Source organism: Microcaecilia unicolor, chromosome 2 (assembly GCF_901765095.1).
Source record: "Microcaecilia unicolor chromosome 2, aMicUni1.1, whole genome shotgun sequence".
NCBI classification, from domain to species: Eukaryota; Metazoa; Chordata; class Amphibia; order Gymnophiona; family Siphonopidae; genus Microcaecilia; species Microcaecilia unicolor.
The window spans coordinates 400,015,883-400,042,321 of NC_044032.1; the positions used below are offsets into that span (position 1 = coordinate 400,015,883).

The window sequence follows — 26,439 nt, forward strand, 5'->3', positions numbered from 1 at the left end:
TCTTTGGACTCTTCTTTCCACCTGCCCGCTTCTCTCCCGGTTCCAGCCCAGGCCAGTCCGGTAACCCCGCGGTTCCTGAAGTCCCGTTGACCGCCTGCAGCTGGGGGCTCAACCCTTGGTGAACGGCGGTCGCCGCGGGTGAAGACTTGGGGTTGCGCGGCTGTCCTTTGAGGTCCTTTTGGGCCTTGCAGGACCTAAGGGCTCACCCTCCTTGTGGACAAGACATTTAAGCACTAGGATGCTGCGTGCTAAGCATGAATTCTATAAGGGTAATTGCGCATGTAATTGCTGTTATAAAATACTAAAACAGAAACAGAAAAAAAGCAGTACTGGGCCTTCAGGATAGAGATAACGGTCATCCTTTTATCTGAAAATGACCCGACATGGGCCGTGTTTCGGCATACAAATGCCTGCGTCAGGGGTCAGAATGGTTCTTATGTGTGTAATATGGAATAATGGAAATGAACCACGAAGTTAGGGCATATTGCCCACTACGTTGTGATTGTCTGTTTAATCAAACAGAACGCCGTCTGTGAAAAAAACCGCCAAAAGGGTGGGACGGTGGAGGTGGTCCACCCCGGGTACTAGCAGCAAGGGGATGCACGGAGCAGGTGCATGGCTGTCGTCTCTGTTGGTCCCCTGCCCCCTCTGACATCAACTTCCTGTTCTAGAGCAGGGGACTGGCGGAACCAACAGCTGCGTGCCTGCCTCACACACCCCCTTGCTTGGAGAAGAAGTTTATGCTCCGCCTGGAAGGGTGTGTGTGCACTCCACTCTGGGTGCCATATAAGGTAGGTATGCCGCTGGTTTGCACCTAACTGTAAGTACTCTATATGATGCAGTTGAACAGTAAGGAAATTACGCACATATTTTGTGACTAAGCGCTGTTACATGCATGACTACTAATTAGTGCCAATTAACATGAATTATAGCCTATAATTATTTGTTAAAGCCAATTAGCATCTAATTATTTAATTAAGTTATGCATATGACTAACATTATTTTATAACTTGGGACTTTGCACACTATGGACCAGATTCAGTAAATGGCAACCAAATATGGGTGTTGTAAAAAATTTGGCACCCATCCGTATTCTGTAAAGTGTGCTCTGGGAAGAGCGCTCTTTATAGAATAATGTTGGACACTGAATTCTTCGCCCAAGTTGGGGTGAAAAGACTTACACCAACTGAAACCAGGTATAAATCCTGGCTCAGAAGTTAGGCGCGCATCCATGGTATGCTATAATGTGCGTGATTTTCCAGAATACCCCTGACCCACCCATACTCCTCCCATAGGGATGCCCCCTTTGCAGTTGTATGCGGATACACTTAAGTGTTATCCTATAACTGGGTGCGAAAGTGTATTTTGCACCGATCTGCTGTTTCAGCTCCATTTTGGCTCCTAACTCTTATAGCTGTTTATAGAATTCCCTAGTAAATGTCAAGTTGGGGACACACGTTTATATAATTGGACATCTCCATGTAGGTGCTCTGAGGGCAAAGGAATCTAGCTGCATAGGTTTCATTATAGTTACTTGGTATTGATGTGCCTAACGTATAGAGCTGGTGTAACTGTGAGCACATAAATATGCGGTAAGGATGTGCATAACTTGCTCCACCCCTCTGTATGCCCCCGTCGTAAATACGTACTAGTTAAGTTAAAGAGGTATTTGCAGAATAGTGTCTAGGTACAATAGTAGCATTTATGGTAATCAAATGAACACATATGCCTGCTTCCAATCAGCTATTTTTACAAGGGAAGGAAAAAAACAGCAGTAGCCAAGCTTGGTACCCATTCAAAGTCTAATGCCAATAAGCTACTACTACTATTACTTCTTATCATTTCTGTAGCCCTCTTGTGGTGGTAAACGGGAGCCCTCCAACCCCCCCCCCCCAAAAAAAATCACTGTACCCACATGTAGGTGCCCCCCTTCACCCATAAGGGCTATGGTAATGGTGTAGAGTTGTGGGGAGTGGGTTTTGGGGGCTCAGCACCCAAGGTAAGGGAGCTATGCACCTGGGAGCTATTTTAAATTTTTTTTTTTTAATTTTTAGAAGTGCCCCCTCTAGGGTGCCCGGTTGGTGTCCTGGCATTTCAGGGGGACCAGTGCACTACAAATGCTGGCTCCTCCCATGACCAAATGCCTTGGATTTGGCCGGGTTTGAGATCGCTGGCATTAGTTTACATTATGGGCGAAAAACGATGCCGGCCATCTCAAACGCGGCCATTTTTGACATTTGGCTGGCTCCAACCGTATTATCGAAATGAAAGATGGCCGGCCATCTTTTTTGATAATATGGTTCAGGACTGCTTTTTTTGGCCGCGGCCATCTAGATGGCTGGCGCCGTTCGATTATTCCTCTCCACGTGACTTAGAATTTACAAGAACCACGTTACATAATACACTTAGCAAGTTGTACGCATACATCTTAATGTCAATTAGTGCTGATAATTGCTTGTTAACATCCAATTAACAGTGCTCATTAGCTAGTTAACCAATTAAGTTATGCACATTGTTTTAGAATTTGCTTCGATTTCTGTGTGGAAATTAAGGAGCGATATATAGATTTGGGGGAAGTGCACAACTCTGAGCAAATCTGAATGTGAAAGCACACATTGGCGCCTGTTTTCTGTGCTTAAATATAAGCCTTCCAAATTAAAATTTTTTTTTGTAAAGCTTATATTTAAAGGTGCAGAAGAGCAGCGCCAATGGTTGGGTTTGACTGGTGCATGTGCACAAGAGCTGTGCTTACCACAAATCTGTTCTGCGCATGTGCCATGAACATTCCTCCACATTGCTTTTGTTTTTACAGAACACATGTAATTTGAATATCATTTATTTTGTGCATTGGAAAGTAATTTTTCTGTGCTGTTCTAGTGGTATGGGATCTGCACTGTTGGCTTTATCGTGGGAGTTCTGAGAATTGGCCTACTAATGCATGTTGATAACTCTCCCCATAGTCACAAATCTTTGAATCTTGGTAACTCAATCACTTTGTTTGATGTATTCCAGTTGTGTTGTAATGTTCTCACTATCTTTTCAAACAATATTATGATGTCAGTTTCTGACTCTTGTTTTGCCTAGATGTCTAGGCTTCTTCAAGGAAATAATTTCTAAAAAAGCAACAAAGAAACAGTCACTCCAAATCAAAAATATTTATTGCATAGTTACTTATCTTTTACATATTCTCACTACAGCAGATCGAGCTAGCAAGAAAACATGGCGACCTCCATGATAGAACGCTCACACATGCATATTAGATACCCCTATTTGTAACAGTACCATAATAGAATGTACTTTAAGGTCGCTTATGTATAACTTAATTATTCAAAAAAATGTATGCCACTCAATGTCCTGATTCAAACTATGACGCTTCAAACTTTGCCACTGATAAATACTGTAAATTTTTATTTCCATTGTATCAAACACTGGGATAAATTTCAATCACAAGGTAAATTTGCTTATTCAATAAAAATGGGATAGCATATATTAGATGCAAATCAGTGTTTAATAAAGTTTTGGTAATTCAATCAATATTTGGTACTAGTTAGGATGTTATGTTATCAGTACAAGTGGTTCTTATGATTGTTGTTGTTTTATTGTACCTATGTTGCTCTCTACTTTGAGTATTCTGGAAAAGGGACTTGTACAAGATTACATCGATATTTGCTTTAGTACATGAATGATTAGCTTTGATGTTGCTATAATTTTGTTCTTTGTTTTATACAATATCCTTCTTGTGTATTTATAAACTACAATAGATAGAAAAAGAATTTATGAAATAAATAAAATAAGTTGAGATTCAGAAGCAAATTTGGATCTGCTGTATGACAGTGTGCAGTCTGATCAGTGAGTCATAGATTGGTCCTGTTGGGACCCTTTTTGTGGAATGGATATCATATGCACCTCAAGACCCACAGCTAAATATGTCTCAGGATTGAGGATTTAACATTTTGGATTGAAGTGCACCATGTGGTCATCTGACATCCAGATAATTTGGTCCGATATTTATACAGAAATAGAGGATGCATTGATTTATGCTAGGTATCAGGAGCTGTTAAAACATCTCCAAGATGTTAAATTACCATTCCAGCAGCAAAGATGTCCCTTTAGGCTGTAGGAAAGAGTTGACTTCAGGTTACAGGAAAGACTTGATACACTAGGCAAAATGCTTGATTTGTAATGGGAATTTTTCTTGGCCAGCAGAGCACTCAGTTCACTGAAAGGTCAAAGAACACTTATGAAAGAAGCCTTGAATACCATTTCTAGGATTTGGCAAATCAGGAAAACCCTCATGCCTATTTTGTTCTTTTTTTTTTGAGTATTACTTTTTTTACAGACTCCCAAATAAACTGTGAAAATATGAAGGAAACACCCTGTAACGCAATAGAATCCACATTTTATCCATGTGTCATCCCCCTGCCCCCACCCCCACAGTCTCTAGAGATTTCTAATTGGAATGAAGAAGATTCACAACAAGCTCCTGAATCTTACCTTGGAATTGCTAACATATACAGTGGTCATGTGAGTGTTCGTTGTAACCCATAGCAGTTTTGAAAGCTTGAAGTATGGATGGAGTCAGCTCTTGAAACAGTGTATAGCGAAACAGAAAACCTCTGTCAGAATTTGGGAGTCTCTGGCCATCGTGGAAGACAAATATATAGATAAGTCATTTTGCTTTTGATTTAGCCTTTTTATGTTGGGGCTGTCGTAATTTAGAACAAAACATGGCCAGTCTATTTGCTATTTTTGCTATTTTCATGTTTCAATGCGGTGAAGGAATTTTTGATAATTGATAGATTTCTAGAAACAAAATGAAGGTTTTTCTTGACCAGTAATTGAAAGAGAGCCTGTCATTGACCATGTTTTACTGCAGGTACAGTGCTCTTATTTGGCTGAGGTCTTTTTCTCCATTTGTTTATTTCTATTTTTCAACACTTCTGACTCCTACATCGAACAATTGTTAGGATCTTGTTTGTTGGATTTTCAATAATTTCAATTACCCCAATATTGATTACATACATTTTATTTATTTATTAGGATTTATTAACTGCCTTTATGAAGAGATTCATCCAAGGCGGTGTACAGCAGGTATAGTTTAACATAAAACTTACAGTTCTGTTAACAGCATAACAATAGTAAAATGCCCAAATATAAACATAAATACAATAAATGAGCTAAATGTGGAAACAGCAAATTGAAACCTAATAATAGGACTACCAGGAAACACTATCAAGAATATACACATTTAACAGCACTGCAGAACAGCCATGTAACAGAGATATGATAAAAGTCAGTACAATACAAATGATGCCATAATAGACAGCATGGAAGAACATTCATATAACACAGATATAATACGATGTCAGCATAATACCAATGAAATACTTAAGCATGCATTAGAACATTCAAATAACACAGATATGATGCTAATATTTTTCTAAAATAAATCTTACCATGTAGCCAAAGGGCAAAGATGGGTCAGGGAGTGCTAGGGAGGTAAAATTCCTAGACATAATAAATGACTGCTTCTTGGAGCAGCTGGTCCAGGAATCAACAAGAATGCAGGACTTAGTACGAGAAGTACCAGTGTTGGGTCCACTGGGAACCAGTGATTATAATATGATGAAATTTGACAATAAATGGAGTGAAGTCACTATAGCAGCATTTAATTTTTGAAAGGGCAACCGCGATAAAATTAGAAAAAATGGTTAAAAGCTGAAAGGGTCGAGGAGATCCAAGATGGCCGCGACCTGCTAAGACGTCCCATACCTCACTCCTGAGATGCCGAAGCATAGAGGAGGGGGCAGAGCTTCCCCGCTCCCGTCTCCTTTGCCAGGTCCTATTGATCGTTTTATGAGGCCGCGAACAATTGTGCAAAATAGCGGAACTCAGCCGACCGGGAACACCGGCGAACGGGAGATTTTGGCTTCCCCCGGCTTGGAAACAACGTTGAGTCCCGCAGCGCGAACTCCACCTCCCCAACCGCTTGGTGCAAGTTCCTTCCTTTCTGACCCTACAGGGTCCCCCTTGGAAGAAGGCACGGGCCCAGAAGAACGTAGGGGTGAAGCGTTTTTTCCAACTGAGGAAGGAATGGAGGGCAGTTTGCCCATAGAACCGCAGCAAAGTGAGGGGAGAGAAACTGAGAGACGAAGTGAGGAGAATGAGCAGACTTCAGCAAGGTTTGAATTACCTAAGGAGCTAGTGGTCAAACCAAAAGAAGTAACTTTAGAAGTACTGTGGGATTTGATGTCTAATTTGGGACAAATTTTCCTCAAGCAAACTAATGACCTTTTACCAAGGGTAAAACGTGTTGAAACTGATTTACAAAAAGAGGGAGAGGAGATTAAAGTTTTAAATCAAAAAATTGAAAAAATTGACCAAAGGCTTATGAAAGTGGAAACGCTACAAACTACGATTATAAAAGATGTGACAAATCTCAGACAAAAAATGGAGGTTTTTGATAACTTCACTGAGAATAACAATCTGAGATTTGTCAACTTTCCAAGGATACAAACTGTTCTCCCTCTGGAAATGCTGAAACGATATTTTTGTGAAGTTTTGAATATTTTGGAAAAGGATATTCCACCTTTTTCCCAAGTATATTATGTCCCAGAGAGGAACACTAATCCAGATAATGAAAAACTGCTGGATATTTCTCTTTTGCTTGAGACCTCTGACTCTCAATTGGCGACTGCCGCTACATTGGTGGCGACAGTTGCATTGACTCCTGATAAGGATTGGATTTTCCGTCTCTTTTTCCGTAATAAGGAGAAACCCTTTTTGGGTTTTAAAATTATGTTATTTTCTGATGTCTCGAAAGAGACAAGATGACGGAGGAAACAATTTCTACTCCTCAAGCCTGAAGTATTGAACTTGGGGGGTACCTTTTTTCTTAGATACCCCTGCAAGTGCATAATAAGGCTGGGGGGTAAGAAATATATGTTTACTGAACCTGCTCATGTATCATCGCTTTTAGCCTCAGTTAAATTGGAGAGGCAACATTAAGAAGCTGTACAATCTCTTAGCAGAGAATAATTACCTTATTTTTTCCTTTGTTATATTTCTCCCCTAGATTTCCTAAAATCTTGGATCTCCATTTATGGACTTGAGCGTCTTAGAATTTTTTCCTTGGTAAAAATGTTCTTTTGAATGATACTTTCCTAAGCAAGATGTTTCTTGTAAATTTTGATTAAATGAATAAATAAAATATTTAAAAAAAAAGCTGAAAGGGTCAGCCACTAAGGCTGATAAAAATATCCTCTTGGAAGCCCAGACCAGATGTATTTCACATATTAATAAAAGTGGAAAGAAGAACAAATGATAGCCAGCATGATTAAAGGGAGTGATGAAAGAGGCTATTAAAGGCAAAAGAACATCCTTCAAAAATGAAGTAAGGATCCGAATGGAGAAAACAAAAAGCAACATAAGCAATGGCAAGTTAGATGCAAAGCGCTGATAAGGAAGGCTAAAAGAGAATTCAAAGATAAACTTGCCACAGAGATGAAAACACATAGAGGCTGATATTCAGCTCATGGGAGGCAGCCTGCCTAAGAGCTGCAATCAGCGTTGACCCCAGATATTCAATGCTAAATCAATCACTGGGTATTCTTTAAATTCAGTTTCTTATATATTAAATATATGTAGATTAGAAACTATATTAACTCAAAATCATAATATACAAAATAATAAATTAAATTAAATGATATGTGCTCAGTATATACACAGACTCAGGAACTGAGATGTTATAACACCTTTACGTACATCATAGCACTCCCTGCCTCCTCCTAATAAAATTGTAGCTCAAGCAAATTCTTCAGAACAAAATTGTTTGTATAAATAAAGCTGTTACTTAGCTTAAACAGTAGATTTGATACAGTTGCTTGGCATGTATAGATCATTCAGTGCAAGTTCCTGGTCAGTGTATTACTTTTATGGTGCAAAATATCTTCATTCAAAACATCAAACAAAACAAATTCCCAACTCAGCAATGAATATTAACAGGCGCTGAAGCACTATTTAACTGGTCAGCAGCCGTTTCTGAACGGTTAAATAGCGCTGGATATCGGGGGAATAGTAATAACTTTACCAGAGGCAGAAACCCTGTGAGGGAATCTGTGAAACTGTTGGATCATCAAGGAGTAAAAGGGGCACTTGGAGATAGCAGAGAGACTGAATGAATTATTTGCTTCAGTCTTTACAGAAGATGTAAGAGATCTACAGTACCAGAAATGGTTTTCAAGGGTGAACATGCAGAGGCACTGAACGATATCTTGGTGAACTAAACTGACAAATTAAAGAGTAGTAAATCACCTGGACTGGAAATCGTTGATCTGCTGTTAGTGATCTGTAACCTGTCATTAAAATTGTCCGTAGTACTTGAAGATTGAAAGATGGCCAATGTAATGCCGATTTTTAAAAAGGATTTCAGAGTGATTCTGGAAATCACAGACTGGTATGCCTGTCAGTGCAGGGCAAAATAGTGGAAACGACTAGAATAAAATTACTTGCCTCACCAATTTGCTTCATTTCTTTGAAGGAGTGTAAAAAACATGTGGATAACAGTGAGCCGGTTGATGTAGTGTATCTAGATTTTCAGAAAGCTTTTGACAAAGCCCCTCAAGAGAGACTCCTGAGAAAATTGAAAAGTCATGGTACAGGAGGCAATATTCTGTTGTGGATATAAAACAAAGGGTAGGGTTAAATGGCCATTATTTATCTCAGTGGAGGAGGATGGATAGTGGAGTGCCCCAGGGATCTGTACTGGAACCAGTGCTGATTAATACATTTATAAATGATCTAGAAATGGGAACGATGAGTGAGGTGATTAAATTTGCAGATGATGCAAAACTATTCAAAGTTGTTTAAATGCATGCAGACTGTGAAAAAGTGCAAGAAGACATGAAGAAATTAGAAGACTGGGCATCCAAATGGCAGGTGAAATGTAATGTGGACAAATGTAAAGTGATGCACATTGGAAAAAATTAATCCAAATCATAGTTACCTGATGTTAGGTTCCACCTTAAGATCCAGCACCCAAGAAAAAGATGGAGTGGAGCAGTGGCGTAGCTAGGTGGGGCTCAGGGGGAGCGGTCGCTCCCCTAAATCGATTTCTCAAAAAAACAGCGCCTATGCGCATGCAAGCGGCCCACCTTCCCGCTTGCATGCGGTGACGCTCTGGTGGTGCCGCGCCGCCTATGCGCAAGCACTGTCACCTTCCCGCATGCACAGTTTGCCCACAGAGCCATCGTGCAAGCGCACATGGTAGGACATGCGGTCCTTGCATTTGAACCGGAGGCCGCAGACAGGCAAGAGTAGGGTTTCTCCCCAGAGTGCGAGAGCTTATGATGATTCAGGTGATAGACATCCCGGAAAATCTTGACGCACAGTTCGCACGCCACCTGTTTGCGGGTGCGGTTGTGCTTGCGGGGCGTTTCATCCAGACCGGAGACAGAGGCAGGCGGTAGCTCCCCATAGCCCAACTGCAGGCTAGTGACTCTGCTGGGCTTCATGCTGCCGCAGGCGCCCAGCATCTGTGAAGACCTTCCTGCAGATACTGCAGGGCAGCAAGAGTGGCTCGTGACCGGGGCCCAACAGCACCGAGTCCAGCAGGTTGGCCTTGCGCGGTTGGCTTCGGCCCCGTTTGCTGCCCAGCATGGCCGCGGTTGAGGGTGGGTAGGGGCGGATAACTGCTGAGGGGACGGCGGCGCAGGTAGTAATGCATGCATTACCATCCTCGGGCAGGCCACTCACGTCGGAGGGGAAGCCGAGCTTGGAGGGGGGCGGGCGCTACAACACAGGAGGCGGCGGTGGGGGTGGAGCAGAAGATGGATGGGACTGGGAGAAGTTGGGTTAGAGGGAAGGAGCAGGAGATGGATGGGACTGGGAAGGGTGGTGAGCAGAGGGAAGGAACAGTAGATGGATGAGACTGGGAGAGGTGGGACAGAGGGAAGGAGAAGGAGATGGATGGGACTGGGGGTGGGAGAGGGGGAAGAAGCAGGATGTGAAAATAGGGATATGAGAATAAGGGCAGGGAAAGGTTGAGAAATAATGTGAATGACCTAGAAGACAGGAAAGAGGATAAGAGTCATTGAAAATGGATTGGGGTACTGGTGAGGGGTATAGGAGAAGGGGATGAGTTTCTGAAGGGAGTTGAGTTAGGGTAGAAAGAGGTTAAAAAGATGGTGAAAGAGAAGCTATTGGGCATGGGGTATAGGGTAACAGACAGAAGAGTGGCCTTGAAGGCAAGGGAGGGAAGGAGACATGGATGGAGCTGGGACCGATAGGGTGATGAGATGCAGTGGAGGGTAGATGAGGGCAAAGAGAGTGAGTACAGAGGATGGGAATTGGGGACTAATGAAGTGGGTGAAAGATGGAAGAGGAATTTAGGAGACTAGGTAAGGGAGAGATAGAGGGGGGAATGGGAGTGCTGGAAAGGGAATGAGAGGGAGATGGTCAAAGCCAGTAGGTAGACGGATACTAAGGACTAAAGAGTGAGAGAAAAGTGGGGAAAAAACATAAAATAAAAGATCAGTGCCAGACAGATGCAGAGAAGGACAGGAAGAAGACAAGAGAAGAGCAAGGAAATGGAAAAGCCAACCTGGAAAAGAATTTAGAAGAAGACTTACACATGAAAAGTGGAAAAGAGACTGGGACCAGCCCAACTAAAAAAACAGAATGCTCAGACAACAAAGATAGAAAACAAAACATTCTTTTTATTTAATGCTTTTTAAGGACTAAGATGTGCCTGCTTTGTGAAATGTACATGTTTTTCGTATTGTTGTATTTTGCAGAGTACAGGAGAAAATAAATTTCTGTTTCTCTTTTACCAGTATTTGCACTGCTTACAGAGTCTGGCTTTCTTGAAGAGATCTATATTTCAGTTTTTGTGGGCATGTTTTTTATGGTTCCCTATTTTGTATTACATAAGGGTCTGTCCATGTTCTGCATATGTGACTGAGGTGACAGTTTCTGCTAGCATGTAGTGTTTTGTGTTTTCCAGTAACAGGTATATTGGTGCTCTAGGGTCCAGTGTCTTTTCATAGGTGGGTTAGGGCTCTTGTGTGTTAAGTTTTCTGTATAGATTTTGAGTGTCTTTGTAGGGTTTTGTGTTATTTCATAAAGTGTCTGGCCCTATTGTTTTTGATATGCTGGCTTCATATTCAGCATTTTAGTCTGGTGCGTGTGTGTGTTTGTTGTTGTTTTTTTTAAAAATAGCCTTAATGAATATGCATGAGATGTACATATGCAAATGTGCCAAGCCACACCCTTTGCCCCCCCCAAAATGAAACAGTCAAACTATGCCCATATCTGGCGCCTATTTTACAAAAGTCTGCTCCCCAAGACATCAAAACCTAGCTACGCCTCTGGAGTGGAGGAGTGCTCCAAGTGGGAAGCAGGGGAACCTAGCCTGAGAGCAAGAACAGGAAAGAGCCTGTTCGGAGCCAGAGGTAGTAGATCAGAGAGGTACACCTTTTGGTAGATCGTGGACAGACATGGAGGTTTGGTCCAAAATTGGAGACTGCGTGTGGCTTCAGAGCTGCAGGCACAGCTGTAGGTTGTTTCACTCAGGAAGGATGAGCAATAGATAGGAGAAGCTGTTAATATGTACATACAGGGCCAGTTTTAGGCAGTGGCGATGGGGTCAGTCACATAGGGCCTCATGCTTCCAGGGGAAGGATTGTGTTGAAGATTTGTGTGAGGAGGGGGTATGGAGTTTGGGGATCCCTATAGTGCTTACCTAGGAGCCAGCTGCTGGTGATCTCCCCTCAGTTGAACCTGTGGTACAGTCCTGAGTGCCATGTTTTGGAGGTCCTGGGGGGTAGTGGGGAAGGTAATGTAGTGTGAGGTGTGGGTGAGGAAGGTGTCTCTGACATGGAAAATTAGGTTCTCTGCGCAGAGACATTACCACACACACTGAGGAATAGTCCTCCACGTGCAGGAGGTATATATGCATGTTTGCCACATGGAGAAAACATGCTGCTACTGTCATGGATTTTTTTTTCTATACACAAGGACCAGTACCACCATTGCACGCTTTGCGTAGTGTATTTCCGATTTGCGGAGACATTTATCTCAAAACGTCTGTAATGTTTGCAGTGCATCCGCCTTCTAACCATTTTTCTTATGTGTGTTTGAATATCGGAACATGTTTATTTATTTCTTCCATTATGGACACATGTTTTAAAACATTTTCCTGTAAATATTTATTTTACTATTTGGACATCATATCGAAAATGCCCCTCCATGTATTTGCATGTGTATTTCATAAAGCATGACTCTACATCACAACACTGCTACACCTTGGGCCCTCTGAATGCCTATGTATATGCATCAGTGTACTTATATATACATATCCAGCCACATGAATTTAGTCAAGCCCCTTCTTATGTATAAAGGAGACTCTTCGGTGGAAAAGCCTTTCCAAAATGACTATAATATTTGCATAACATATGCTAAGAATTGCTTTTTGGAGTTTTTGGGGAACTTGGAGGTGCTGGTGGTAAGAATTTTATTAAATTTATTTAGATTTTGCTCACGCCTTTTTCAGTAGTAGCTCAAGGTGACTTACATTCAGGTACACTGGATATTTCTCTGTCCCAGGAGGGCTCACAATCTAAGTTTGTACTTGAGGCAATGGAGGGTTAAGTGATTTGCCTATGATCCCAAAGAGCAGCACTGGGGTTGGAACTAGTGCTCTAACCACTAGGCCACTCTGCCACTCCCTTTTTACATTTTGATAATGTGCTATGATCCAGTTGTACTGCAGGGGTTTCCAAACCTGTCCTGGGAAAACCCCAGTCAGTCAGGTTTTCAGGATACTCACAATAAATATGCATGAGATAGATTTGCATGCCAACAAGGCAGTGCATTCAAATGTGTCTCATATTCATTGTGGATATCTTGAAAACCTGACTGACTGGGGTTCCCTCAGGACAGGTTTGGGAATCACTGTTGTATTGACTTGCTGAAAATGGGGGGGAGGGGGAGTGGATTATAATTGCTTTATTAAGGGAAATTAACTGCTTCCTTTTTCAAAAATGTTCTCTCAGCTTTGAGGTTCCTTTAATAAATAAAACTCTGAAGTTAAAAGCCTTAATTCATGCAATTCTGTTTCCTCCATTTAGCCAAAGATGATAAGAGATTGCAAGAAAAAGAAGGCTAGCGTGAGTTTTTTTTCATATGTACTCTGACCTGATGAAGTGAAAACAGCTATTAAAAGCTAATCAAAAATGCATTTTGCTAATTGAACAGAATTTAATATTTACTTCTCCCTTTTTAGCTTCTGATGAAATGCACAAGCCTACAGTTAAAATATAATTACACATAAATGTAGCTTGCCATCCTTTAATAGATAAAAAAAAATGTAAAGAGGTTTGTTAAGCAGCTCTAACCCATTGCATGCACAACTATCTTATGAAAGAGTTTTGGAATACACTGACTCCTGAGACTTCTGCTATTTTCAGGGTCATTCTTAATGGAAAATGACCCAGAGCTATTAATTGGATATCTGAAATGTATACATATAATTGGCCTTAACTATCCAAACTTCCTGGAGCCAGTGACTCTAATCTTGATTCGAATCCTTTAGTTTTCTGCAATTAATTTTCAGTCCATCAGACAGGTAACTAAGACCTCAAGGTTTACATTATTTTCAATGCCTGGTTGCATTTTGTTCAAGAATTATATATATGAATCAATGAATGAATGAATCAAATTACCTGTTCTCTACTCTCCTGCTGCTTTTTTCAAGTTAGTACTTCAAGTGGTAATTTAGTCAACCTTTTTTTTTCACTGGTGCCTCCATTAATTTCCAGGAATTTGGTTTCTATTGAAGACACGCATGAAGGACCCCATTCCTTGGAAGACAGCACATGCTAGAACTTGATAGCATGTTATCACATGTCAGATTAATAAATGGCCTGGCTTCGTCTCAAGTTAGCATTATGCTCATATTTTTTTAATATGCTATTATCATGACTTAGCACAAACAAGAGGTACATATCCCCTAGAGGTCAGACAAGCCAGGGAATGGTACCTGCAAATATCTGGTTGTCTCTCTCTTGGCTCAGTGGTGAGCTGATCGCTTAGCTTGTTGTAGCAAAAAATAATACACCCGACCCGGCACTGCTGCAGAGTGCAGAGCAGACACAGTAAAGTCTCTGAGACTGAGAGCAAACTGACTACTAGTTAGTAGCAGTGACTAATGCTATTATTGCAGGCAGCGAATGAGCAGCACTACTACCTCCTGGTTGCACGTGAAAGTCTCTGGAAAGTTCATTCAGCTGCACGCGCCAGTAATCAGGTGACCTCTGATACTGCTGGCCTATGCGTGTATCAGACACTGTGAGCCTACATCAGCGTGGGCAGAGAGGGCTTAGTTCTGGGGAGGCTTTCCCTGTAGACTGATTGCAACCTTGCACATCAGTGCCAGCCCCTCTCTGCCGAGGAGTTGCACCAGGTCCTGCAGCCCTGGCAGCTGGAGATAAGTGAGCAGCACTAACGGAGTGTTTATGGCAGGGGCATAGCTACGTGGGGCCGTGGGGGCATGGACCCCCGTAGATTTGGCCCTGGCCCCCCCACCGCCAACCCCTTTGACCCCCCTCACACTGCCAACCCTCCCCTGCCACCGCCGTTGGGTACCTTTGCTAACGGGGGTCCCCAACCCCTGCCAGCCGAAGTCCTCCTCTCCAGCGCGGCCTCGTTGCTGATCTGCAAGGCTTCTGTTTCTGTGAGTCTGACGTACTGCAGGTGGTGGTGGTAGCGGCGGGGGGGGGGGGGGGTGTCAAAAATGGTGGTGGTGGGGGGCGGCGGCACCGGGGGGGAGGCTAAAATGTGCCCCCCACTTTGGGCTGTGGACCCCCCTCCTGTCAAAGTCTGGCTACGCCCCTGGTTTATGGGAAACTTGATTAGGCAGCAGGAACAGGACTTTGCTGAACACATCGTGCACATGTGACAACTTTAGCACATAAGCACCATTTCCTTTGCACCCTCCTTGCTTCAATCATCACAGCTGCCTGCTCCTAGTCTGTTGCTTGCTATTAGGAGGAGGGGGAGGCGGGACTCGGGAGTGGGGACCACATTTGAGGACTCTGGGTAGGTGAGAGGCTAATGGTACACTTCCTCGGCCAGAAGAATCCGCTGTAAAGCAGAGAACTCGAACGTCCCACAGAAGAACACAAGTGCTACCTTTCATGGTTTTTGAGAGATTTGATACGCCACGAGCAAATCTACAATCAAAAGTCTTTTTCAAGACTCCAACATTATCTACGCCATTGCTTTAGCTGACTTCCGACGTCTGAGATTCAATATATATTACGTTATTGAATAAGACTCCTGATGCAGGCCTGTCGGCCGAAACACAACAGTTGTGTCGAGTCTTTCCATCAATAAAGAAGTTTTTTAGATCTTTGTCTCCAGGTATTGTATTTCTGTGGTCAAACATTCCACTCTCGTCTACACACTTCCTCGGCCAATCATACTTGAAGGGGGAGGGGGTGGAAGTTCAGGCCCAATTAGCTGCAAGCTGGGTCTGACATCACCTGTAGAGGGGGAGAAGCAGAAGTATGGAAAATACTTTAAATCCCCCCAACTCTTTCTAACTGTGTACTTCATTGCTAAGTACAAAAGTACAGCTTACTTGTAATGAGTTACTTTTTTTTTTTTTGCCATACTTTGTACTTGTAACTCATTACAAGTAAAAGTACTGTCAATTGTACTTAAGTACTGTAACAAAGTACAAGTATTTTGTTACTACCCATCTCTGTCTTATTGTCTGGCTGTTTCTGTAGAGGCTCAGTGCTGCTACCATACCTGCCTTACCACACAGTCACAGCACAAGTCTTGTGACTTCTGTCACTATAATGTTTCCTAGGCTTTTCCCTGTAGATTGTCCTGGGTAGGGCAGCCAGATATCTCTATTTTCTATGTTTGCTTAGGCTTAGATGACTAGGACTATTGGGCTGGATAGGCTCCCGCCTCACGTGCAGGGTATTGGCTGGGGAGTTATACAGCCAAAGGCAAACGTATGAATTGAGCACAAGATTTTGTACCCTAGCCAGTTTCTTCTAAAACAAATGTCCTACCCTAATTATAATACTGGTCACTGAGAAAGATATTCTTTCTAATGTGATTAGATAAAGTAATCAGCTCACCAGGATAGGGAGGAAAGAAGGCAAAAGAGTCAAACGTCCCATTTTTAACCAAGTCTTGGAGGACACAGTGATGCTGAGAATATGGGAAAAACTGAAGGCAGAAACCCCACATGCCTTCTTCACTAAGAATCAGGCAAATATTAGTGCCAGTACCCAATGGGGGAAAGAAATCCCCAGTACTTATCTTTTAAGAGGATGGGACTTGATATGCCACCTTTCTGTGGTTACAATTAAAGTGATTTACATATTATATACAGGTACTTATTTTGTACCTGGAGCAATAGAGGGTTAAATGACTTGCCCAGAGTCACAAGGAGATGCAGTGGGAATTGTACCCAGTTCACCAGGATCAAAGCTCAATGCACTATCCACTAGGCTACTTCTCCACTCCACTCTGTAATAGGGTGGAGCCTGGAGGGCACAAGTGAACGGAGCAAACATTAACATGGCGTCATGCACCCATGTACCCACACCCCGATTGTGGAAGGGGGTTGCTATAGAAGGGAAGTTTCATGTCAAAGTGGACTCCCTGGTGGAAAGGGAGGGACCTGAGTCAGGGGCTTTAAAGCCTGCAAGTTTACAGGAAGTGCCCTCTTTTGTTCCCGAGGGCATGAAAGAGAGCAGCCTCCCCTCCCTCCCGTCCCTTTTTCTTAGTTTGGAATCTTCTGTCATGCATGTCGCAGCTTAGAGGGTGGGAATACCTGAGCCTGGGTGATTGGAGTGGCGCTAATCCACCAGTTGGTGCAGATGGGCTCATTACACCTGGGTTAGATGCACCTTACTGCCTGGTGGGAGCATCCTGGGTACAGTAAGTAGCACATTGGCAGTCTTGCTTATGGCGACGAGCTAGGTGCATTATATGTAGCTTTAAAGAGCTTACAATTTGGCTTGGGTATCCTGTTTTGTTTGTGTTAAATACAGTCATGTCTTTCTAATAAAGCTGCAGCCAAGTTGTTGCCATCTAATTCACAATATGCATATGTTGCTATTTATCTAATTGAGTTCAGAGTGGGGAAAAGGGGCTGGGTTAGGGTGTCACAGCTGCCTATGTTAAAGGCAGGATAAACCCAAGCACAAGATGAAGCCATGGGGGACAATAGCTCACTATGTTCCATCAGCTCTCCAATCAAAGCAGCCTGCAATGTTCCTTGGTTTCCCCAGAAAGTAGGGGAGAGGGTATGGCCAAAGAGCACACTCCAATAAAGGCAGCAATCCAGACAGGGAAAGAGGGTTGTTCCTTCCAAGATGCTGGAAGGAAAGAGTGTCAGCCTGAAGGAAGGAGGAGAGTTTCCAGATGTAGGAGGAAGAAAGGACTTTCCCTGGCAGGGAGACAGGATCTACAGCCTGTCTGCAGAAACAGGATTTCCCCCAATTTTTGCTGTGAGAGACAAAGAGGCCGGGCAATGAGTAGATCTCATGGAAGGGCAGAGAGACTGGTAGGGAAGGGAATGGTTGTCCCCCAGCCTCCTAAGAGTCTGCTAAGACAGTGTTGGAAGGGGAACTATGCAGCTGGCTTATTGGAGTCACAGGAGCAGGGCTTAGAAAGAAAGTTTCAGTCCTTCCCTAAGTAGTAGAAGCAATTAACTATTTTGGAGAGACAAGCAGTGCTGGGAGTCAGAAGCCTGATTAATGAGGAAGTCTGCAGCAGGGAAGCAGATAGGAGCTAACCTCTGCTGTATGGAATGAAAGGGATGGTATAAGCTCATTCCCCAAGATGTCCTGATAATAAAAGTGGCAGAATGGTAGGAGGAATTGTTCTGGAAGTGCTCCAGCAATACAGATAAAGAGCAGATCAAATATACCAAATGGTGAGAACAGTAGACAATTTATGGAAAAGAGATAAAAACAGTGGCCACATTTCGCTTCAAGGGAAGATGACTGTCAAATGAACATAATTTAATTTATTTGCATTGCTGATAATAAAAGTGCTTCATGTTTAGAAAGAAGTAAAAGCTACTCTATCGGGGCTGTAAAGCAGATTAATAAAAATTTTCAGTGCTTTAAAAGAAAGGAGTAGATCTACAGCTTTGTCTGGCAGACTGGTGTACAGAGATCTTGGTGGATGGTCTGCCTACCAGGGGCAGCCTGTGGGAGGTGCTATATCACACTAGCAGCTAGTGATGTAATAACTAATGGACCCTTTTACTAAAGCTTAGTATGTGCTCATAGAATAAGTGCATGTTAAATACTTTGTATCCTATTTTATACCTATTGGCCATGTGGCACTTAGGGTCCCTTTTCAAAGCTGCGGTAACAGAGGCCCTGCAATAGGTTCGGTGTGTGGATTTGCTGTACGCTGAGGCCTCTTTTACCATAGCGGGGTTTTTTCTAAAAAAAGGAAATGGCTGTGCAGTAAGTACAAACTTGACATGTGGCCATTTCCTGGGGGAGCCCTTACCGTCTCCTATTTAGGAGGCGGTAAGGTCTCTTATGCTAACTTGGCAGTAAAAATAAAAAAATATTTCTGGTCATGCTGGAATTGCACATGCTGGGGAAGGCACTACCACCAGCTCCTGCGGTGGGCCAGCGGTAGTGCCAGATTTGGCACATGACAACGCCATGGTAGTTCTACCTTGGCATTGTAAAAGAGCCCTTCAGTGTACGCTAATGTCTGTTACCATGTACTAACAGGACCCTAGGGTTTCTACACATATCTGTATAGAGTTCCCAAAAATACAAACAAATTGTCCAACCTTTCTTAATTCATTATAAATTTTAAATTAAAAAAAATAACATGAAATTCTCTTTAATTGTTCCAAATACACATAAAAATGTCTAGCCTTTATCAACTCACTCCCCAGTTTACTAAGCCACGCGGCAATGCCAACACAGCCCATTCACCACCTTCTTGAAAAAAATAATTTTCTGACATTATTCCTAAGTCTGCCACCCCGCAACTTCAATTCATGTCCTCCAGTTTTACCACTTTCCCTTCTCTGGAAAATATTTATTTCTATATTAATACCTTTCAAGCATTTAAACATCTGTATCATATCTCCCCTGTCCCTCCTGTCCTCTAGGGTAAACATATTCATGTCTTCTAGTCTCTTCTCATATGTCTTTTGGCGCAAGCCCCATATCATTCTTGTTGCCTTCCTCTGGACCATTTCAAGTATTCTTACATCTTTAGCATGATATGGCCTCCAAAACTGAACACAGTACTCCAGGTGGGGTTTCACCAATGACTTGTACAGGGGCATCAAGACCTCCTTTCTTATGCTGGTTACACCTCTCTCTATGCAGCCTAGCATCCTTCTGTCTATGGCCACTGTCTTGTCACACTGTTTCGTCGCCTTCAGATCCTCAGATACTATCACCCCAAGATCCCTCTCCCTGTCTGTGCATATCAGCCTTTCACCACCTAGCACATACAGTATGACTCCCTTGGATTTTTACTCCCTAGGTTCATCACTTTCCACTTCTTAGTATTGAATTTTAATTGCCAAACATTAGACCATTCTAAGTTCTGCAGATATTTTTTCATATTTTCCACTCTCTCCGGATTGTCCACTCTGTTACAAATCTTGGTATCATCCGCAAAAAGGCAGATCTTACCTTCTAAACCTTTGGCAATGTCGCTCACAAATATATTGAGCAAAATCCGCCCCAGCACTGATCCTTGAGGCACACCACTACTTATCTTTCCTTCCTCCGAGTGAATTCTATTAACCACCACCCTTTGGCATCTGTCTGTCAAACAGTTCCTAATCCAGTTCACTACTTTGGGTCCTAACTTCAGCCTGTCAAGTTTATTCAAGAGTCTCCTATGAGGAACCATGTGAAAGGCTTTGCTGAAATCTGCATATAATGTACTATGAATTACTTCATACACTTGATTCAGTTACTCTTTGTAAGCCACTACTACTACTACTACTATTTAACATTTCTATAGCGCTACAAGACGTACGCAGTGCTGCACAAACATAGAAGAAAGACAGTCCCTGCTCAAAGAGCTTACAATCTAATAGACAAAAAATAAAGTAAGCAAATCAAATCAATTAATATGTACAGGAAGGAGGAGAGGAGGGTAGGTGGAGGCGAGTGGTTACAAGTGGTTACGAGTAAGCCACATTGAACTCGAGTTTGCTTCGGGATAATGTGGGATATAAATGTCAATAAATAAATAGATTACATCTAGCGCACATCCTTAATCCAATTCTCTGGTCACCCAGTCAAAGAATTCAATCAGATTTGGCACGATTTACCTTTGGTAAAACCATGTTTTCTCGGATCTGTTAACCAATTGGATTCCAGGAAATTCACTATGCTTTCCTTCAGCATCACTTCTATTACTTTTCCAATAACCAAAGTGATGCTTATTTGCCTGTAGTTTGCAGCTTCTTTTCTGTCTCCACTTTTATGAAGAGGGACCACATCCGCTCTTCTCCAATCCCAAGGAACCTCCTCCATCTCCAAAGATTTATTAAACAAATCTTTAAGAGGACCTGCCAGAACCTGTCTGAGCTCCCTCAATATCCTGGGATGAATCCTGTCTGGTCCCAAGGCTTTGTTCACCTTCAATTTTTCAAGTTGTTCATAAACACTTTCTTCCGTGAACGGTGCTATATCCATTCCATTCTCATATGTACCTTTGCCATTTATGGTCTTTCTCCAGGATTTTCTTTTGTGAACACAAAAGTATTTGTTTAGCACATTTTCTTTTTCCTCATCATTCTCCACATAGCGGTTCACAGCATCTTTCAGTCTTACAATTCCATTTTTAGTCTTCTTCCTTTCACTAATATACCTGAAAAAACTCTTGTCACCATCCTTACTTTTCTAGTCATTTGTTCTTCTGTTTGCGCTTTTGCCAGATGTTTCTCTCTCTTAACTTCTTTCAGTTTCATCCAGCATTCCTCTCTGTGTTTCTCTTCTTGAGTTTTTCTGTATTTCATGAACGCCAACTCTTTAGCCTTTATTTTCTCAACCGCTTGCTTGGAGAACCATATCATTTCCTTTCTTTCTGACTTTTATTTACTCTTCTTACATAAAGGTTAGTAGCCATATGTATAATTCCTTTCAGCATGGACCACTACCTTTCCACTTCTTGTATGTCCTCCCAGCCCATCAGCTCTTTCTTTAGGCATTCCCTCATTTTGCTAAAGTCAGCATGTTTGAAATCCAGGACTTTGATCTTTTCCTTCCTGCCCCTCTACTTTAGTTGTTATATCAAACCAAACTGATGATCACTGCTGCCCAGGTGGGTACACACTCAGACATTAAACACACTTTCCCCATTTGTGAGCACCAGATCCAGTGTTGCTCCTTCCCTCGTGGGTTCTGTCACCATTTATCTGAGCAGAGCACTTTGTAAGGTGTCTACAACCTCTCTACTTCCTTCCAATTCTCCAGGTGGAACTTTCCAATCTGCATCCGGCAGGTTGAAATCTCTCAGCAAGAGCACCTCTCTTTTCTTTCCCAAAAGACATCAGTAGTTCGTCAGCCTGGTCTTATTTGAAGGAACTTTTTTTTTAATCAGACCGAACACTCCACTTTCTGCTAGTCCAGTTGTTGAACACCTTTTTAGTTGTTGGATTAATGATTCACAAGTGTACTCACATGAGTGACAGTCATTTTCAAAATTTAGTTTTACTAAAATCAAAGTGGATTGAGTTGCAGAACAGTAAAGTTATTGGGATAGAAACACTAACAATAGTTAAATTCATTGTAGATGCGGTACTTTTACTATTATGGAGGTGAGAAATCCAGATCTAAGAACTTAGGAAGCCAATTTAAGAGAAAGGAGGAGACATCAGAACCCTCGGTCCCCTCAGGGAGACCAGGGATTCTGGCATAATTCTGTCTGCTGCGGCTCGCAAGATCTTCAAGGTCTTCTTTCAAATTAATTATTGCAGACGTGTTTTTCTGTAGTTGAGGAATGGCTTATTCCAGATGCATGGCGTAATAGGTGAGATCTTCAGTTGTTTTTTGGGATATGGTGATTTGCGAGTGAATGGACTCAAGCTCTTTTCTCATGTCTTGGGATATAGCCAGATGATCTTGCGTAAGATCCTTAATGTTCTTAAGTTCGACTAAAATAGGATCTTCAGATGTAGGTTCGTTGTGTAATCCATTTGTTTTGTCTGGCGAAGGTGAATTCAATTTAAGATGCTTTAGATCCTGCTATTTTTCTTCATTTTCAAAGTGAAGAAGATGATGTTGTTGGTAATATAATAGCAAAATTACTGTTTAGAGTGGAGCGATGAGTTGAGTAATTCAAAGATTGGCAGAAGCACACTTTTCAAGCAGCCATCATGCTGTGGCGCCAAACCGGAAGTCTCCCCCATGCACGTCTTTGACATTTCAGGGGCATAATTATGTGTTTCTGGATTCTGGTCATTTAGGGCCCATTTTACCATGTGCCAAATTGGGACTATGTAGATGAAATAGAGGGGCTCTTTTACTAAGCTGTTCTAAAAAGTGTCCTGCGCTATTTTTAGTGTGTAGATTTCCCACACACTGAGGCCACTTTTAACGTGGTGGTAAAATGGCCACAGTTTTTTCCATTAATGGCCAGATGCTAATTTCTCAATTAGCACATGGCCATTAGCACATGAGCCCTTACAGTTACCTATTTACTCGGTGGTAAGGTCTCATGCAGTAAACCTGTGCTAATCGGTTGTGTGTGGCAATTTGCCGATTAGCGCAGGGCACGCCTGCTCTCTGCCCCCCCAAACATGCCCTTCATGCTACCATGAGATTCCTGAGTGTGTCCCACAATAGTGCAAGCATACGCTAGTGCTTACTGCCACTTAGTAAAAGGGCCCCAAAATGATTTTCTATGATCCCAAAGTAATAATGCCTGAAAAGTATCTTAGTAAAGCTTTTATATGATAGCGCTTGCTATGCAGAATGCCTATCATAAATAGATGCTATAATAGGATTACGTGAATTAAATCCAGTTATTAAAATCGGATTAAAATGAACTGTATCCATGAGATTCTTAAATTCCAACTTGTTTCTGTTGATCATTTGCCAGTTCTGTGGCTTCACATTTAATTTTAAGTCAAATATTTTTGCTGCCATTCATTAACATTTGCAAAGTATGCTTTTGATTACAGAAAGAACAAAAGAGGTTTTAATAGTATTTCTACCAGGAAAAACAGCCAAAATACAAAACTACTGAAAATATATGGTGCCATCTGAATATGCAAAATAATTTACTTTGGACTTTATTCACCCAAAATAAATGTGGCCTTTGAAAGGTGAATAGTGCAACAAACCAGAATACCAGCCTTCATAAAAAAACAAAACAAAAAAAAACCTGATACTTGATTGATAGCTAGGTGGAGGGAGAAGGAGAAGATATTCATCACAACTGAAAAAAAAATTGTAGGTCATGCAGAAGGCATTACCAAAATATGTCTTTTCAGACCAGTCTAGACATAATAGAAACAAAACAAAGAAAAGAAAATAAGATGATACCTTTTTATTAGGCTAACAATACATTTTTTGATTAGCTTTCAAAGGCAATACCACCTTCTTCAGACCAGAAATGAGCAAATATTGACAAATATCAGAATATATAAGTGAAATATAAAAGCATTCCAATGACAGTCTCATGGGTAAAGGTAGAGGTAGGAAGGTGTTAACAAAAAGGGAGAGATGGATGGGTTTCCTATTCCATTATATACTGCTTTGTCACCCTCTGATCACCCATCAATCTCTTCCTTTTTCTCACCCCCCTCTCCACCTTCCCTATATGACTTTCATTGGAATGCTTTTATGTTTCACTTATATATTCTTATATTTGTCATCATTTGCTCATTTCTAATCTGAAGAAGCTATTGCCTTTGAAAGCTAATTTAAAAAATGTACTGTTAGTCGAATAAAATGGTATCATCTTATTTACTTTACTTTACTAGGTGCTTATATTCTGCTTAGACCTCGAAAGGTTCGAAGTGGATTACAGGATGTGAAGCCAGTAGGGATATCCTGGAGCTGTGTTTTAATAAGTCACAGAACATTAGTACGCTGTTACAGAGTAAAATAATACAAAAGATATATAGTTCGGTTAGTGACTAGTTGCTTCAGAGTGGGATAGCACAGACTGCGTAGTAAAGATGAGCTAACCTAGTGACTGGTATAGTGTTCTGAGGTTCAGGTCCTGAGGGTGTATGGTAGGAAACAGGGAGGGAAACAGAGAGGGAAAGGGGGAAGAAGAGTCAGGTAATGTCCGTTGCAGTCTTTGGTTATGTTGTGTCGCAAGTGACCGGTATTTTTATGTTAGGTCAGTGGGTATGTATTTGTGAGGAAACCATGGAACCAATTCAGGACTTGGCCAGTTATGCCAATGTTATTCAAGGTTGTTAGTAATATTTGGCCATGTCAAAGGCACTTGAGAGGTCAAATTGCATGATGAATGCCTTTCTTCCCTCCATCCATAGGGTGTATATGTCATGTAGTAGAGTATATAGAGTAGTTTCAGTGCTGAAGTTGGCTCGGAACCCAGATTAGGAGCTGTGTAGTATATCAAGCTTCTCCAAGTAGTCAGTTAGTTGTATGGTAACTAATCCTTCCACTAATTTTATCAGGAATGGAATGGAGGCCACTGGTCGATAATTAGTTACCTTTGCCCATGATTCTTGTTTTTCTTTTCTTTCCTTTGTTTCATTTTATTTCTATTTATTACCATTAAAATTGGACTAACATGGCTAGCACACCATTTTACTCAAGACAACCCTGCTTAGAAATACTAATGTATCTAACTATATGTGCATACCTCAGATATGAATGTATTTACTTATGCTGAGGGAGGCATATCTCTCAGCTAGAGTGTTGTCACAGCTACCTAGTATCCATTTCTGGCCAAAACGAGACTACCGCCAGGCTAGTGCCCTCCCCCCCAGTAGTAATTGGTTTTTAATTTCCTACCATGCGCAGCATTTCTGGCGTTAATTGGAAGTTTACACACACCGACTGGTCACTGTGCATGTAATGCATGAGCCCTTACCATTATATCAATGGGTAGTGTTAAGGACTCAGGCCATAAATAGGCATGCGCTGTTTTCAATTTTACCGCAGGCCCTTTTCTTAGCCCATTAAAAAAAATCCCTTTTTCCGAGATGTGGTCAAAACTGGCCCGGTGCGTACCAAAAACACGCATCCACTTTACCGCAGGCCACTTTTTGCTGTGGCTTAGTAAAAGGACCCCCATAACACTTCCCCCTAATTCTATAAACTTCCACGCCAAAATTTACAGTTAGCAAGCAAATTTGCAAGCACCATTTATAGAATAATGTCAGTTGTGCACATAATTGAATAATTATGGGCCTCGTTTACAAAGCTGCGCTGCTGATTCTCGGTGTGGCAATCATAAGCCCATTGAATTTCTGTGGGCTTCCTCTCATTTGCCACATGGGAATCGTTAGTGCAGCTTTGTAAAAGAAGCCTTATATGTTAATTGGCATTAATGACCAATTATTAGCTATAATTTGTCGGTGCTAATAGACACTAATTAACATATATTTATATTTCAGATTTATATCCCATCTTCAACCAAGGTTACAAGGCAAACAATCATCCTATATAATAATTTGCACCTCCAACGTTCTACATCTGGATGCCTGGGTTCGTAACACAATTCCCATTGGTCCGCCCTCGCGTCTGAACATGATGACATCAGAGGGCGGATCAGTGAGAGGGAAGGGAAACCAGCACCAGCCAACCACAGTACGTTGGAGGTGAGGATAGAATCGCCCCTCCCTCCCCCCTGTCCTCTGAGTTCCAGGCCCCCTCTCCCTCCCTCTCTGAGTTCCATGCCCCTCTCTCTTCTCTGAGTTCCAGACCCCCTGCGCCTCCATCCCTTTCTCTCTCTCCCCTCCGAGTGGCAGCCCGACCTGTGTTGCCTGCCCTCTTCTCCCAGTCCTCCGCCTGCCCCTCGCCTTCCTGTGTGCCAGCCTGAATTTAAAAGTTCTTACCTCGGGGTCCGGCGGCAGCAGTGAAAGGCGAGCAGACATGGTGCTTCAGCCTGCCTTCCCTTCTCTCTCAGCTCTGCCTCTGGTCCCGCCCTTCCGGAAACAGGAAATGAGGGCGGGACCAGAGGCAGAGCTGAGACAGAAGGGAAGGCAGGCTGAAGCGCCGTGCATGCTCGCCTTTCACTGCTGCCGCCAGACCCCGAGGTAAGAACTTTTAAATTCAGGCCGGCATGCAGGAAGGCGAGGGGCAGGCGGAGGACTGGGCATAGTGAGTCCCAGTGCCCTCTGCTGGGGGAACGCTTCATTTCACTGAATCTTCGCTGATCTTTTTCCCTTGAAATAAGATGGAAAGAGGGTGGACCTAGGGA

The 26,439-nt window shown here is 42.3% G+C and overlaps 1 long non-coding RNA gene across 1 annotated transcript; it reads right to left on the bottom strand.

Moving 5' to 3' along the window:
- Positions 1-7,479: 7,479 nt before the first annotated feature.
- On the bottom strand, positions 7,480-23,716 carry LOC115462506. Its single transcript, XR_003940879.1, has 3 exons — positions 23,634-23,716; positions 21,133-21,136; positions 7,480-7,491 (listed from the first exon to the last, which is right to left on the bottom strand). It is a non-coding gene; the product is annotated as an uncharacterized LOC115462506 (long non-coding RNA).
- Between the last annotated feature and the right edge of the window lie 2,723 nt (positions 23,717-26,439).